The sequence below is a fragment of the Neophocaena asiaeorientalis genome, unplaced genomic scaffold (assembly GCF_003031525.2).
Source record: "Neophocaena asiaeorientalis asiaeorientalis breed wild unplaced genomic scaffold, Neophocaena_asiaeorientalis_V1.1 scaffold124, whole genome shotgun sequence".
Lineage (NCBI taxonomy): Eukaryota > Metazoa > Chordata > Mammalia > Artiodactyla > Phocoenidae > Neophocaena > Neophocaena asiaeorientalis.
In genome coordinates this window covers 13,930,409-13,946,540 of record NW_020174135.1, presented here as the reverse complement: position 1 = coordinate 13,946,540, position 16,132 = coordinate 13,930,409, and positions in this window count along the sequence as shown.

Genomic DNA, 16,132 nt, shown 5'->3' with positions numbered 1-16,132 from the left:
AAGAGTGTAAAGACAGTTGTTCGAGCTGAAAAAAGGCCATCCATTCATTCATCTAATATGTGTTGCTGCAGGAAACCAGAAGACCACACTCCTACCCTCACAGTGGCTTAAACTGATTAGAGGAATTAGAAATTAAAGAGGTAAAAAAGTGGATAACCATGATTCCAACAGTGATAACCATTATACAGAAAATGAAACAATTATCTGAAAGTGAGTGACTGGAGATGAGACGGTGCTACTTAAATAAGATGGTGATGGAAAAATACTATGGTGAGATGTCATTTGAGCAAATTATTAAATGATGAAAAGTAACTGGAACAGCCTGGAGCATCCCAGAAACAGAAGGGTGAATAATTCAAAAAGTAAGGAAGAGCCAGATCAGCGAAGGTTCTGGCCATTAATATAGGTCACACACATATATGAAGAGTTGAAGAAATATAAAGGAAGATACTATTCCTAGATAGACAGAGTAAAAAACACACAGATGAAAACTTCCCTCAAGAAATAAAAAAAAAAGTCTACCTTGATACAGTGGTTCTAAAATTGATATAGAAAAGTAAATAAGCAAAAAATTAAGGAACTCAATAATAAAGAACTAGCCCTTCTTTGTTTTAAAATATAAAGTCTCAATAATTTGAAAAGTGTGCTACTGGAACATGAATCATTTTTCATCCATCATATTGAGATATTAGTGAAGTAGAATAAGAAGTCAAAAAATACATGCAAATATATATACGACTTTAGAATATGATAAAGATGGCATTTCAAATTGGTAGAGAACAGATGTATATCAATAAATAGTGATGGGACAACTGGATAACCATCTGGAAAATGAAGTAAAGTTAGATCCATACCTCATCCACAGTTTAGATAAACTGATTTCAAATTTCAAAAATGTATATGTTAATATGGCAATGCAAAATGGTACAGCTACTTTAGAAAACATTTTGGCAGTCTCTTATAGAAATAAGCATACACTTACCATATGACCCAGTTATTCTATTCCTATTCTCAAGAGAAATGAAAACATATGTTCACACAAAAAAATATGGATTTTATATTGGCTTTCCTTAATTCATCAAAAACTGGAAACAACCAAAATATCCTTCAACTGGTGAATGGATAAGCAAACTGTAGTGTGGTCATACTATGGAACACTACTCAACAGTTGCAGTTTATACATCCAATAGAATACTATACAACTGTTAAAAGTAAATGATAGTTACAAGCATCAAAGTGCATAAATATCACATATATGTGATAAATATAAATAGCACATACAAAATACTGAGCAAAAAGTTAACTGCAGTAGAATACATAAAGTATATAATGTCCATAATATTAAATTGTGAATACCAACCACACATATCCTTAAGGATATATACATATGTGTAGAGATCTAAAGAGATGCATCGGCTTCATAAACATCAAGTTCAGGTTGGTGGATATTAGATGTGAAAGAAATGAATAGAGTTAGAGCAGCATTCGTAGGGGAACTGTGACTCTATTGGCAATACTGTTTCAGTTGGGTGGTGGGCACATGAATGTTTTTTAAAGTATCCTGTATATCTTTTTGAATGTCTGAAATAATGTAAAAATAAGATTAAAAATAAAAAATAATGTTTGAGGTTTTGCTTCAGAGGAATAGTTGCTCATGGTTATATGGTGGGGATTAAATTCATTAATAAATAAACTGTTCTTAGACTGGAATCCAGTACATTCTAAGTATGCTAATATATTAACATTGTAAGTGCTCAATAAATCTTGCCATTATTATTTTCATAATTACTACTAAAATGGGGCTCATATGAACCAAAAGCCTGATCTTACCAAAAAGCAGATCACGTGCATATTAAGAAACTCTGGTTCTTGAACGGTTTATAGAGAAACATGATTAAGAAAACAACGGTAATACACTACAGTAACATAGTAATTTGGCTGGCTGGCAACCCAAACACCTTCCTCTGTGCAAGAAATCCCCTATGATGTGAATCTTTGCAGAGTGTGTCTCCTTTAAAGTCAAAAGTAACCAGAAAGTTTCTCTCCCTGCACTTCGGCACCTATACTAGGCACGTGACCCAAGTTCTGCCCATTGGAAACTTCTATTTAGGACTTTGAAACTTGAATGGATATAAGAATATGTCAGGAAGTAGCAACCCAGCAAAACCGGGGATTGACACCCAAAACTAAGTAATAAAATTCACTGAAAAGGTGACATATTTTACACCAATTTCAAAACAAAGTCCTAAAACTACTATTATCTATTGACGGATTCATCAGTATTCAAAAATCATCATTTACTTTGTAAATTCTAGGAGGCTGAAGATTAATTAGACGGACATCCTACCATAAAAAAAATTCAAAGTCTAGTTGGGAATCAAGTCATATAAATACAAGAACAACCACCCCATTATAGCACAACATAAGAAGAGCTGTTACAGAGGCATATATCAGATTTGTACAGAAGCATAAAGGAAAAATTGAGTCCATCTGCCTGTAAGGAATTGTGGAGAAGCTGGGACTACTTCAAGACAGTACTGGAAATGGGGCAGGAAGTCACAGAATTAAATCTCCACAATCAACTTGATGTACGCTGTATCTGTGGAATACGTGAATAGACAATGATTCATCCCAAATTAAAGAGGTGGACTTTGGGAGCAACGATATACATAGTTTTTTCCCTTTTTCTCTTTCTGTGAGTGTGTATGTGTATGCTTCTGTGTGTGATTTTGTCTGTATAGCTTTGCTTTTACCATTTGTCCTAGGGTTCTGTCTGTCCCTGTTTTTTATTACTTAAAAATTTTTTTCTTAATAATTATTTTTTATTGCTTATTTTAATAACTTTATTTTATTTTACTTTATTTTATCTTCTTCTTTCTTTCGTTCTTTTTTTCCTCCCTTTTATTCTGAGCCATGTGGAGGACAGGCTCTTGGTGCTCCAGCCAGGCGTCAGGGCTGTGCCACTCAGGTGGGAGAGCCAACTTCAGGACACTGGTCCACAAGACACCTCCCAGCTCCATGTAATATCAAATGGTGAAAATCTCCCAGAGATCTCCATCTCAACGCCAAGAACCAGCTCCACTCAAGGACCAGCAAGCTACAGTGCTGGACACTCTATGCCAAGCAATTAGCAAGACAGGAACAAAACCCCATCCATTAGCACAGAGGCTGCCTAAAATCATAAGGCCACAGACACCCCAAAACACACCACCAGACGTGGACCTGCCCACCAGAAAGACAAGATCCAGCCTCATCCATCAGAACACAGGCACTAGTACCCTCCACCAGGAAGCCTACACAACCCACTGAACAAACCTTAGCCACTGCGGACAGACGCTAAAAAACAACGGGAACTACGAACCTGCAGCCTGCGAAAAGGAGACCCCAAACAGAGTAAGTTAAGCAAAATGAGAAGACAGAGAAACACACAGCAGATGAACAAGCAAGGCAAACACCCACCAGACCTAAAAAATGAAGAGGAAATAGGCAGTCTACCTGAAAAAGAATTCAGAATGATAGTAAAGATGATCCAAAATCTTGGAAATAGACTGGAGAAAATACAAGAAACGCTTAACAAGGACCTAGAAGAACTAAAGAGCAAACAAACAGTGATGAATAAAGACTATTATAAGAGACAAAGAAGGAAACTACATAATGATCAAGGGATTGATCCAAGAAGATATAACAATTATAAATATTTATGCACCAAACATACAAGCACCTCAATACATAAGGCAAATACTAACAGACATAAAAGGGGAAATTGACAGTAACAGTCATAGTAGGGGACTTTAACACCTCACTTTCACCAAAGAACAGATCATCCAAAATAAAAATAAATAAGGAAACACAAATTCTCTCACCACTATTATTCAACATAGTTTTGGAAGTTTTAGCCACAGCAATCAGAGAAGAAAAAGAAATAAAAGGAATCCAAATCGGAAAAGAAGAAGTCTTTTGTCAGTTTGCAGATGACATGACACTATACATAGAGAATCCTCAAGATGGTACCAGAAAACTACTAGAGCTAATCAATGAATTTGGTAAAGTATCAGGATACAAAATTAATGCACAGAAGTCTCTAGCACTCCTACACACTAATGAAGAAAAATCTGAAAGTGAAATTAAGTACGAAAAACGGAGCTGGAAGAATCAGGCTCCCTGACTTCAGACTATACTACAAAGCTACTGTAATGACGACAGTATGGTACTGGCACAAAACCAGAAATACAGCTCAATGGAACAGGATAGAAAGGCCAGAGATAGACCCACGCACATATGGTCCCTCATCTTTGATAAAGGAGGCTATGTACCAAAATGTTCGTTGCAGCTCTATTTACAACAGCCAGCATTTGGAAGCGACCTAAGTGTCCATCAACAGATGAATGGATAAAGAAGATGTGGCACATATATACAATGGAATATTACTCAGCCATAAAAAGAATCGAAATTGAGTTATTTGTAGTGAGGTGGATGGTCCTAGAGTCTGTCATACAGAGTGAAATAAGTCCGAAAGAGAAAAACAAATACTGTATGCTAACACATATATATGGTATCTAAGAGAAAAAAAAAATGGTCATGAAGAACCTAGGGGCAAGACGGGAATAAAGACACAGACCTAGTACAGAACTGACTTGAGGATATGGGGAGGGGGAAAGGTAAGCTGTGACAAAGTGAGAGAGTGGCATAGACATATATACACTACCAAAAGTAATATAGATAGCTAGTGGGAAGCAGCTGCATAACACGGCGAGATCAGCTCGGTGCTTTGCGACCACCTAGAGGGGTGGGATAGGGAGGGTGGGAGGCAGGGAGACACAAGAGGGAAGAGATATGGGAACATATGTATATGTATAACTGATTCACTTTGTTATAAAGCAGAAAGTAACACACCATTGTAAAGCAATTATACTCCAATAAAGGTGTTTAAAAAAAAAAGTAAATGCATCTGAAGAAAACATAAATGCCTCCATTTTTTGTAGGAATAATAAAATTAAAATATTTATTTTTAAAGTCTCTTAAATGGGCTCACTGAAGATGGATTAAAAGAGTTTTGATCAACTGCCTCAGTGAATATTTTCATAGAGCCAGTCTTTGTAGCACCTCAACTCTGTTGGAACTGCTAGTATGAACCTTTATTAAATTGATTCTCAAATTTAAGCCCAATTACTAAAACTTTTATAGTTTCTTATTTTTCTATTATTAGGTTATTGTTAAACTTTAGTGACTGTTTGTTATTTAACATTAATCTCCTACTTTCAGAAGAAAGAAGAACATATGATGCCTTATGACTAAACACAGCATAATAGTTTTAAAACATATTCACAGGTATTTATATAGTCTTCATAATGCAATGAAATAAAGATTGTCTAATTTCACCTACTAGCCTCATATCTGAATTCCTAGTATTTCCCTTGCATTTGGAGCGTAAAGCATACTCTGCCTTTGTCACCACTTCACCTTTTCCATTTCTTAATGTTTCTAAATTAAACATGGGATCACCATGTCATATTTTGCACATATGCAACTTCAGACATCGACTGGATTTCAACAGTGGCCTGCTCTAATGAGACTCACTTTTCCACGGGGTAGCAGGTGGACTTGGAGGTTGCCCTGGTCTAAAGTATTGAAGAGTTGATCATTGAGTTCTTTTTCTCTCTCTCTCTTTCTCTTCCTTTCTCTCTCTCTCTCTCTCTCTCTCTCTTTTTTTTTTCCTGTCTCTCCCAGTGGTGGCTATGTTTATGGGTTTTTCAGCTTCCTTTTGCACTTAAATCACATATGAGCAAACATACTTCCCTCCTGAGATAATTAATTTTTCTCTGCTACCATGACTTTATACCCTCCTAATTCTCCTCGCATTTTACAATACATCTGCCCTTGTTATGCTAAGGGTGCTTCTTTCATGCAGTACTTTCAACAAACTAATTGCAAATGCTCTTGCTTAAGTCACCGGACATGAAAGATAATATCATCAAACAGTGTCATCTCTCCCTTGGGTAGGCACATTTTTCATGGACCCATCCTGATTTTATGTCTGAGAATATCAAGTACAACGAACCATCTTGCATGGAACAGAGACCTTATTTTTGCATGGGCATTAAGCCTACCTTCCTCAGTTTTCTAAAATGGCAATACCTATCTCCTCTCTAGGGCAACCACGGTAAACTCATGCTTATAACCCTGAGTTTCAGATGCCCTTTATGTTTTTGACTCTCAGGTATTGGCCTTATATTGTTTTGAACTCAGCAATGGTATTAAGAAAGAAGATTGTGATATCTTATCTACCATTTTAAGTCTTATTTTATTTTTTTTCAAAAGAAATGTCAGGTTATCTAGTCTGACATATTGCCCTGTTCTCTACATTCTGGAACAAATGGTCTTCTGTTCTTGTGTTAGAGCAAAACACACAGACACACACAAAAGGGCAGGGCAGAAGTTGAGACACAGATGTAGAGAACAAACATATGGATACCAAGGGGGGAAAACCACGGTGGGGTGGGGATGGTGGTTTGCTGAACTGGGCGATTGGGATTGACATGTATACACTGATGTGTATAAAACTGATGACTAATAAGAACCTGCAGTATAAAAAAACAAACAAACAAAAAAACAACTAATACTAAACTTTCTCTGGGTTATTTGTATGGAAATATGTTAATATAAATGTTTCAGATATTAAAAAAATAAGAAATGTAACTTGTGATCCATATATATTTATGTCTATATGTTTATATATATACATGTATCCATTTCCCTCTCCCTGTTTAAAAGAAAAAAGAATAAATGTTCAATATGGTACAACAGTTATGGTATTTTTCTGGCCATTTCAATGTTAAATATTTAAATTTAAGTGAAGCTTTGAAGTTCAAATGATATATCCTGAAGTTGGCTTCATTTACAACACTTAGTATTTATGGCCATTTTTAATCTAATGGTTTAAGCTGTGTTACAGTAGATTTCTCAGGGCTTGATGGTACTGTAGCTAATTGAAGTTACAGAGCTAATGCACTGCCCCATTCACAGGATGATTATCCAAGATTTATGGCTGTCACAGAGCAGCGAAAACATGTTGATTTACTTAAGAAATTTGTAACACATGGAAATGTTAAGTGGTTCAATAGGAGACCATTACTGCTATCTTAATTCCTTGCTTCTTTGCATGGCAGTACACAAACTGATCAATGCACATTTTCTCATTTACTTTTTAAAAATAACAGCTTTTCAAATTCTAGTTAACAATGTGCTCTCCATTTCCCTTTCAATTCCTATATATGTCATAGAATTTCAAAGGCAGTCATTTATTTTTCATATTTGATTCTTCCAATTATTCTTAGAATAGTCATATTCAAGATAGACGGAAATAAGAAACTGCTGTTTAATTGATAGACTATAACATAAGAATAAATGTTATAGGAGAGGGCTTCAACTTGTAAATTACCAGATTGTACTGGAATGTAAATCCATTAGTTTTTCATAACTAAGTTCCACTTTCTCATAAAGCTCTGGTAAATATAAGTGCAGAAGCGTATGTGAAATCATTTTGATCACTAGAGAAAAAAAATGACTACATGAATTGCATTCTTAGTTTCTGATGACTGTGAAACGTACTGGTAAAGTATATCATTTGCATAAATATATTATATTGCAGTAAATGAAATATATATGATCACCTTACAGTCCTACCATCTGACAACATGGTTATTATGAGGCAAAGCCTATTTTCAGAAGAAGTAATGGAGTCGATGAGGCTAATGAAGTGAGGGGAGATGGGACTCCTACCCTGGCCCAGTAGCCAAAAGGACAAGCAACATGGAAGTTTCACTGCAGCTGAGGATATGGTAATATCTCCTCTTCTGGCATGCATAATGAGTTCTGTGACCTCCTGAGTACAAGGGTAGCCCCGAGGGAACCAAACGAACTCTCTGAGTGTACAGTCAGAGTTGGTGGTAAGGCCAAGAGCTGGCAAAGGAAATGGAGTTCTTTCATCTCTCTAATGTAATGACAGAAACTGCATTGCTAAATAAAGCCAAGACTGTATACTTTTTTTTTTTTTTTTTTTTTTTTTGCGGTATGCGGACCTCTCACTGTTGTAGCCTCTCCCGTTGCGGAGCACAGGGTCCGGACGCGCAGGCTCAGCGGCCATGGCTCACGGGCCCAGCCGCTCAGCAGCGCGCGGGATCCTCCCGGACCGGGGCACGACCCCGTGTCCCCTGCATCGGCAGGCGGACTCCCAACCACTGTGCCACCAGGGAAGCCCCAAGGCTGTATACTTTAAGAGTTCTCTGGTTGCTGCCTTTGTGATGAACTTGGCTTTCATATCAATTACCAATGCTTGGGCTACCAGACACAAATGTAATTAAATTTAAAATCAAACTTTGATCCTTCAGCATTGAATGTTGTTTCCATGACCTGAATTTCAGGCATTAGTGTTAAACTGAAGTATAGTGTTAATTACTTATATATTACATGGGTAAAAAGGATCACTATTGATCTCTATTTTAATCACTGAGGGCCTATTTGACCTTCAGATGAAAGGGGTAACTATTCCCCAGGGTGAATTTAAAACCGATTTTATAACCCTGCCTGTTTGAACACAGACCACAGTACTTTCTGCTTGGTCACATTTTTTGGTCTACTCTTAATGTTAATTTTCATAGCGAATCATATGTTGTAATGTTTTGGATGTTTTGGTTTTTACTGACATCAGCTGAAGTAAAAATGATGCTTTTGTCACAATATCACAAAACTCAAGAATTGTAGTTTGTTGTGTAAAATTAGTGTTTTGAATGAGAGTGAGTTCTATATAGGAGAATTACATAAAACATACTCACCTGACTCTGTAAGGAAGTTCTCAGGGTGGAATTTCAGATTTCTATGATTAGACGGTGGAGAGAAATGGAGTCACAGGCAAAGGTCATAGCAGGTGTATGTGTGCACATGCGCATGTGTCATTGTATGCACGTGTGATGTTTATTTGGGAAATAATAACCCAAGGCAATGGGGGCCATTTCAATTAGGTACAATTATAGCTATAATCAGGTCAGCTAAGGGGCATTACAGGAAAGGAAAAATACTTCTGCATCTATGAATATATCTAACCAAGGAACTGTCCATCGGAGAAAGTAGTGGCCATCTAAAATACAGTTAATTCAGAAAGCTGTCATTTAAGAAGAAAGTAGTAATTCCATATTCTTCATGTTAAAACTATACTTTAAAAACTGTGTGAGCCTTCATGTTCCCCTTATTTGTATCTATCTGGTAAAAAAATAAGTCAACTTGTTATTGACTAAAATATAAAGCTCCAGAATCCTTTGCAATTATTAATTAATCCAGTTTGCCATGCAGACTAGTCTTTGCTGCCAAGTCACAGGGATATCAGAAAAGCCACAAAATCTGGGTGCTGAGCTGAATTTATTAAACTGCAATTTTTAAGATTGCTTTATGATCTTAAAATGACATCTGGGTATTACTCTTACACATCCTTGATTTCTCATGTTTAGAATTACCATTAGACTTTAACCATTCTGAAAAAATGAGAGAAAAACTCCAAAAATATATTCTCTCCCCCATATATAAGAGATTGACAACATCTGAATCAAAATCTTAACATGACTTATAATTTACTGCGCCCTCCACATCCAGTCCCACATAGCAACACTCTTCTTGGCACATAGTAAATGTTCCGCAAATATTATTGAATGATTAACTGCAAGATATACTGAAAAGAGCATAATGTCAAACAGAACTGGCTTCACATATTTTAGCTATATGACTTTAGGCAAATTATTTAACCTCTCTGGGCTTGAAATTCATCCTCTATTAATAATACCTGCCTGACAGGACTGCCGTGAAAATGAAATAAGACAACATAAATAAAGCACATAGGATATTGCCCCCAACATAGTAAGGGTTCAATAAATATTAATTTCTTTCATCAGATGGCTTTTCAATGCTGCACATATTGGTAAGTGAGCAGCTGCATCTCAGCCAGTATGATATTTCTGGGATGATTTAATCGAATTTTTTAATTAAAGGTACATATGTGTGTTATAAAAATAACCATTGCATAACATCACCGTAAGAATGGTATTTGGTATGTATGAAAAAAAATTCACTGAACCATCACTCATATATGAACTTGCTTGATCCAAAACTGAAGTAACAAATGAGGAGTGTCTAAGACTAGGGTTGTTATTCATTTGGGGATAAATATTTTGTCTAGAGAGGTGTCACAGGAAGCAGTTGGTCAAAAGGAAGAGAAATGATTCCAGCTGGCTGAAGTGAGGAACAATTATAAGACGATAGCATTATCTCCGGGAACACGGGAGGGAATTCAGGTGAACCATCAGAGGCCTGCGCCTTTTACGAAACGGGCCATTCAGATCCTCGTCTCCCTCAGCCTCCTCTCATTCTATAGTCACCTCACAGTTTGCAACCCAGCTTTTCCTCCCCTGCCTTACTCATTCCTCAAACAGGGCTGCTCCAACACCTACTTCCCATGGCTTTCTTTCCTCAAGTATCTAACAGTAACCCACTAAAGTGGCTGGGTATCCATTCCAGACTTGGGGAGGAGCACCTAGACTGGCTCAGCACAACCTAATACAGGCTCTCTTTGGCCAGTTCATCATCCTAGACCACATAAGCGTCCTTATGTGAAGCATATAGTTTGATTACCTCCTTTCTGCCAAAATTTATTTATCACTGAATGCTACCTAAAATAGTACTTTTAAAGAAGAAAATGTCTCCAGGATTTAGCAAAACACCAAACCAACTTTATTATACATTTAAAATACAGTTTTTAGTGTGTCAGGTAATTAACTGGATAGAATATTATTATAATATGTCCACTGTGTAAAACAAAGGGGATGCTTATACTTGCTAATGATTTCTCCATAAGCCATGTGTGACAAAATATTTTTAAAAGACACAGTTAAAATTGAATCTTAGCAATCTCTGAGAAGAGACATGTTACAAAACTCCCGTCTAACAGATGTGTCTGCGACAGTAAAGAAAAATAAACTTCTAAATATTCATGAGCGTGTCTGCCCACCTTTCAAACCCAGTGTGCAATTGCTGTCTGCTGGAAAATCAAGCACCTGCAAAGCAGAATAATTGATTGACTGTGACTAAGGGCTGTGGCAAAGTTTCTGAAGGCTTCTTGAGGCTCCGTAACAAAACACATATAACAATGGTTGGTCACAAAGCTAACGCTGACAATTAAGTTTCATGAAATAACTGAGATCTGCAACCTTCTGGTTTCAATTTTACAGTTCAGTTCTGCCAGACGGAGTAGGGAGAAAATAACATACATAATTAAAATCAATGAAGTTATATCAACCCCAAACACCAAAAAAAAAACAAAAAACAAAAAAAAGAAAGAAAAAAAGCAAGCAAGAAAAAGAAATCCCAGTCACATGTTTTCCTACATCTGTAGCCAAAGATAAAAATCTACAAGTCAGAACTCAGAAGCCTTAAAGACTAAATCTTAGCTATGATGCAAAAAGCTTCAAATAAATCACTTAGATTAGGCTAATATATAAGAATAAAATATAAGAATTTAAATGATTATTTATTAAGGAAAGAGTCACATATTATCTGAATTAAAAAAAAAAGGGAAGTAGTCATGTGGCTGTTTGAAACAATAATAAAAGGAACTTGCAATGATAAAACTGAAATGAGGAAGTGTGCTCCCAGGGCAAGAACAGACATGCCAGTCAGTAGAAAGAGGAGAGGGTAGCACAGTGGCTGGCACATAGTAGGCCCTCAATTATATTTAGTCAATTAGTGGATTATTGACCACATAAAAGACCCTGCTTTGCATCAGCATTTAATCTCTTGATAAAGTATCACAAACCAATGGGTAACAGACAACTAGAGAGCTACTGGGGAGGAATCAAGTTATCACATTATTTCCTGAAATATGTCAGATAATTAAAGTTTGAGATGAGGGAAATAAATTTATATGAAAAATTCTATCTTTGGATGGAATAGGACTTACTTTTTAAGTTAGAAAGGGAATATATATCTAATTCAATCTACTGATTATATATACAGTTTTTTATGTCCTCCCCTGAGAGTCCATTGGAATTAGAAAATAAATACTAAAAAGAACTCTAAACAATCAGGCAAGTGTCAGAGGCTGATAAAATAGTGAGAAATTTATAGGAAATATGGAACTAATGGGAAAAGGTGAAGTGTTGACAACAACTGAGGAAATCTCAAACTGATATCCAAATGAGTCTGAAAGTAAAGACCCAGGAATAGTCCCAAGAAAAGAGAAATATGCTGTATTTACTTGTAAACATTAAAGAAATAATGCAAATACTAAGGAAAAGATGTTACCAGGAAAGAGAAAAAAAGCTAAGGAAATAGAAATAAGATATGAAATGGATGAAAATATTTACTTTAATAACTTCAGTGAGAGTCAAGAAACTACACACAGACTTATATATGTTTGTACATAAACACACACATGCACACACACACATATATATATGTACACACATCGATACATATTTATAAAATGAAACTATTAGCTTTTGGGAAAATTGAAAACGTTTAATGAAATCATTGAAAAGTCTCAATCCCTAGTTAGAAAAACCAAAACATAAAAGCTTGATGACATAAAATATCCTGTCAAGGTATCTTTCCAAAACATATCCCCCAAAATATAGACATAGAGGTTATCTATAAGACTTTCAGAAGGAAAGAACAGTGAGGGATAGAACATTCAATGAAATAATAGCAACATATATTCCTGGGCTGAAGAAAAGCATGTCTTCAGATATGCAGAACTGACTCATCAAACAAGATAAATTTAAAAAAATAAAATAAAATCCAGACCTAGACACAACCACACTCTCTCTCACACACACGTGAAATTTCAGAACTTAAAAGAAGAGAAAAATCTTTCAAACCGAGATGGTGAGAAGAAAAGATGACTTACAAAGCAGTAGGAATCAAATTGGCCTGATACTTCAGCAATTTGAAAGCTAAAATTCAGCAGACATATCAGAAAGAGTAGGCCAGGTCATTCTGACATTAACTACAACAAAAGATTAGTGACTTAACATACAATGGTTTAAGTTTTGCTTACAGTGCATGTCCCAAGCAGGCTGGTGCTGTGGCCAGGGTGTCCTGCCTGCATTGAACTCAGTGGCCCAGGCTAACAGATGCTTCACCTCAGTATCGATATCAGACATTGGTAAGTAGCACTGGCTCTTTAAGCTGTCACCTAAAAGTGGTGTACATCACATTTGCTCACATTTCACTGGCCAAAGACACTTCCCTGTCTAAACTTCAAAACGGGTGGGAAGTGCATTCATATATTCCATATGATGTTACAGAAAAACCTGAACGAACTTTTTTGCCAACCCAATATGTGCCTAGAAGGCAGAAAGCTGAATATATCTGGTTAACAGAACGTCTTGTAAACAAATACTTCTATAACTCTCCCTCCAGCACCTTCTCTAAGACAACCTAAAAGTCCCATCCTATCAAGGCATCAAGTTCAGTAGTCTAGCATCCTTAGGTGATGTGTACTAGATTCTTCAATGGAGGCCAATGCTCAAAAATATCAATATCTAGTGGCTTGTCTAGGGTATTTGACACAAATAGATCTGTAAACACCCTCTGTTCTATATGACAAAATTATTTTCAATAGTCATCAAGAAGTAATTAGAAATCATCTTCATTTTCTTTATTCATTCTCTAGTTTTAATGCAATGAACAATCTAATAGAATACATTTCAATTTTAAAGACATTATTCAAATCCAGTACTATTTTCATGTACAATATGTACCTACAAAATAAGATATTACACCTCACATTTTGCACTCTGTCTCACTATATTAACTTTTTTTTTTTTAACATCTTTATCGGAGTATAATTGCTTTACAATGTTGTGTTAGTTTCTGCTTTATAACAAAGTGAATCAGCTATATGCATACATATATCCCCATATCCCCTCCCTCTTGCATCTCCCTCCCACCCTCCCTATCCCACCCCTCTAGGTGGTCACAAAGCACCGAGCTGATCTCCCTGTGCTATGCGGCTGCTTCCCACTAGCTATCTATTTTACGTTTGGTAGTGTATATATGTCCATGCCACTCTCTCACTTTGTCCCAGCTTACCCTTCCCCCTCCCCGTATCCTCAAGTCCATTCTCTACATCTGCATCTTTATTCCTGTCCTGTCCCTAGGTTCCTCAGAACCATGTGGTTTTTAGATTCCATATATATGTTTGGACAAATGTCTATTTAGGTCTTCTGCCCATTTTTGGATTGGGTTGTTTGTTTTTTTGATATTGAGCTGCATGAGCTGCTTGTAAATTTAGGAGACTAATCCTTTGTCCGTTGCTTCATTTGCAAATATTTTCTCCCATTTTGAGTGTTGTCTTTTCATTTTGTTTATGGTCTCCTTTGCTGTGCAAAAGCTTTTAAGTTTCATTAGGTCCCATTTGTTTATTTTCCTTTTTATTTCCATTTCTCTAGGAGGTAGGTCAAAAAGATCCTGCTGTGATTTATGTCATAGAGTATTCTGCCTATGTTTTCCTCTAAGAGTTTTACAGTGTCTGGCCATACACTTAGGCCTTTAATTCGTTTTGAGTTTATTTTTTTGTATGGTGTTAGGGAGTGTTGTAATTTCATTGTTTTACATGTAGCTGTCCAGTTTTCCCAGCACCAGTTACTGAAGAGGCTGTCTTTAACTTTTAAACACAAATCAAACTCCAAGTGGTCACATCAAAGTTGTGACCAAAGTTGTGACCGAGTTGAAGTAACACACATCGTTTCTTCATCTTTACAATCATTGTATGGTTACTATCTATTTTGCATCTACTGTTTAAACGTAAGAAAATGTAGTACCACAGGAGTTGGAGACGGAAACTTCATCCAAAGAAAGTATAAAGAATTTTAAACTGTTAGAAACTTAACCCTTGAACGAAATGCAAGCAGCTGAGTCCAAATATACAGGTGCGAACCAGGATAAACTGGGTATTCTCCCACTTGGTTTACGTATAGAATACAATGCTAATAAAGAATAAGTAACAAAAATGTGCTAACTTGAAGTTTAAAAATATAATATTAAAACTCAACAGTAATTGTAGCAATTACTTTAAAATTAGATCAGCAAAATGCTTTTGGGGGAAAGTGTCACTGACATTGTCATCAGTTCATGGTGATAATGAAAAAAAAAGACTAACTTTTTGAGTGTGGAAGGGGTGGTATCACAAAATTAGAGTTTTGTAACGACGCCTTACACACTGGGTAGAGCAAGAGGCCATGCTGGGGAGAAGGTAAATGTTGGCACAACTAGATCGGGTACAGACTTATGAATATTAGATGAATCTCAATTAAATGTAAAAAATCTTTAAATTGAACAAAGAGGAAGTTTTCACTATGAAAAAAGGAACACACCACCAAGAAGACATAACATGCCGGTATATTTAAGCAGCTCACTGTATATGTTCAGAAAATATAATGCCGATGGGAAAAATGGAAGAACAAACAACTATCTCAGAAATCAACAGATTAAACAGGTGGAAGATAAGGATTTCTCTTAAACTTCTTCATTGTTGTTAACACTATAACCAGGTCCTCTGAAAGCATTCTTACTTTTTGACAACAGAATGTCAGGCTTATCTGAATTCTGCGCTACAACATGTTATGCCACTTTCCAAGGAGCTCTGGTCCCTAGTGGTGGAAAACAGTACAACAGACCAAAAATGCAGGCACTAACGGCAAACATACAGCTGTTCCACAACCTAACTCACTTAGATCGCCATAGAAAAATAACAGTTATCTCCGTTTCCCTGCAAACATCATAGGTTCATGCTATATTTCCAATTTAATTAAGCATCTTTTAACTTCTCCTTAATAAAAGATTTTATTAATACTGTTTTCTTCTCCTTCAACTAGCTGTATTGTCCTACAATATGTGTCCAAATTACAATATTGTCTTCCAATTTAGAAGGTTCTATTTGTTTTATTTTAGACTTTTTAGCTCAAATGCCCTGAAACTGTCTTCAAAGTACGCATGCCCCAATGTTCCTGAGCCACCCCACCTCAACTGTGAGTACTGCTGGGTGTCAAATAATAAGACGAGAGGAGAGGGGAGGACAGAAGCAGGAATC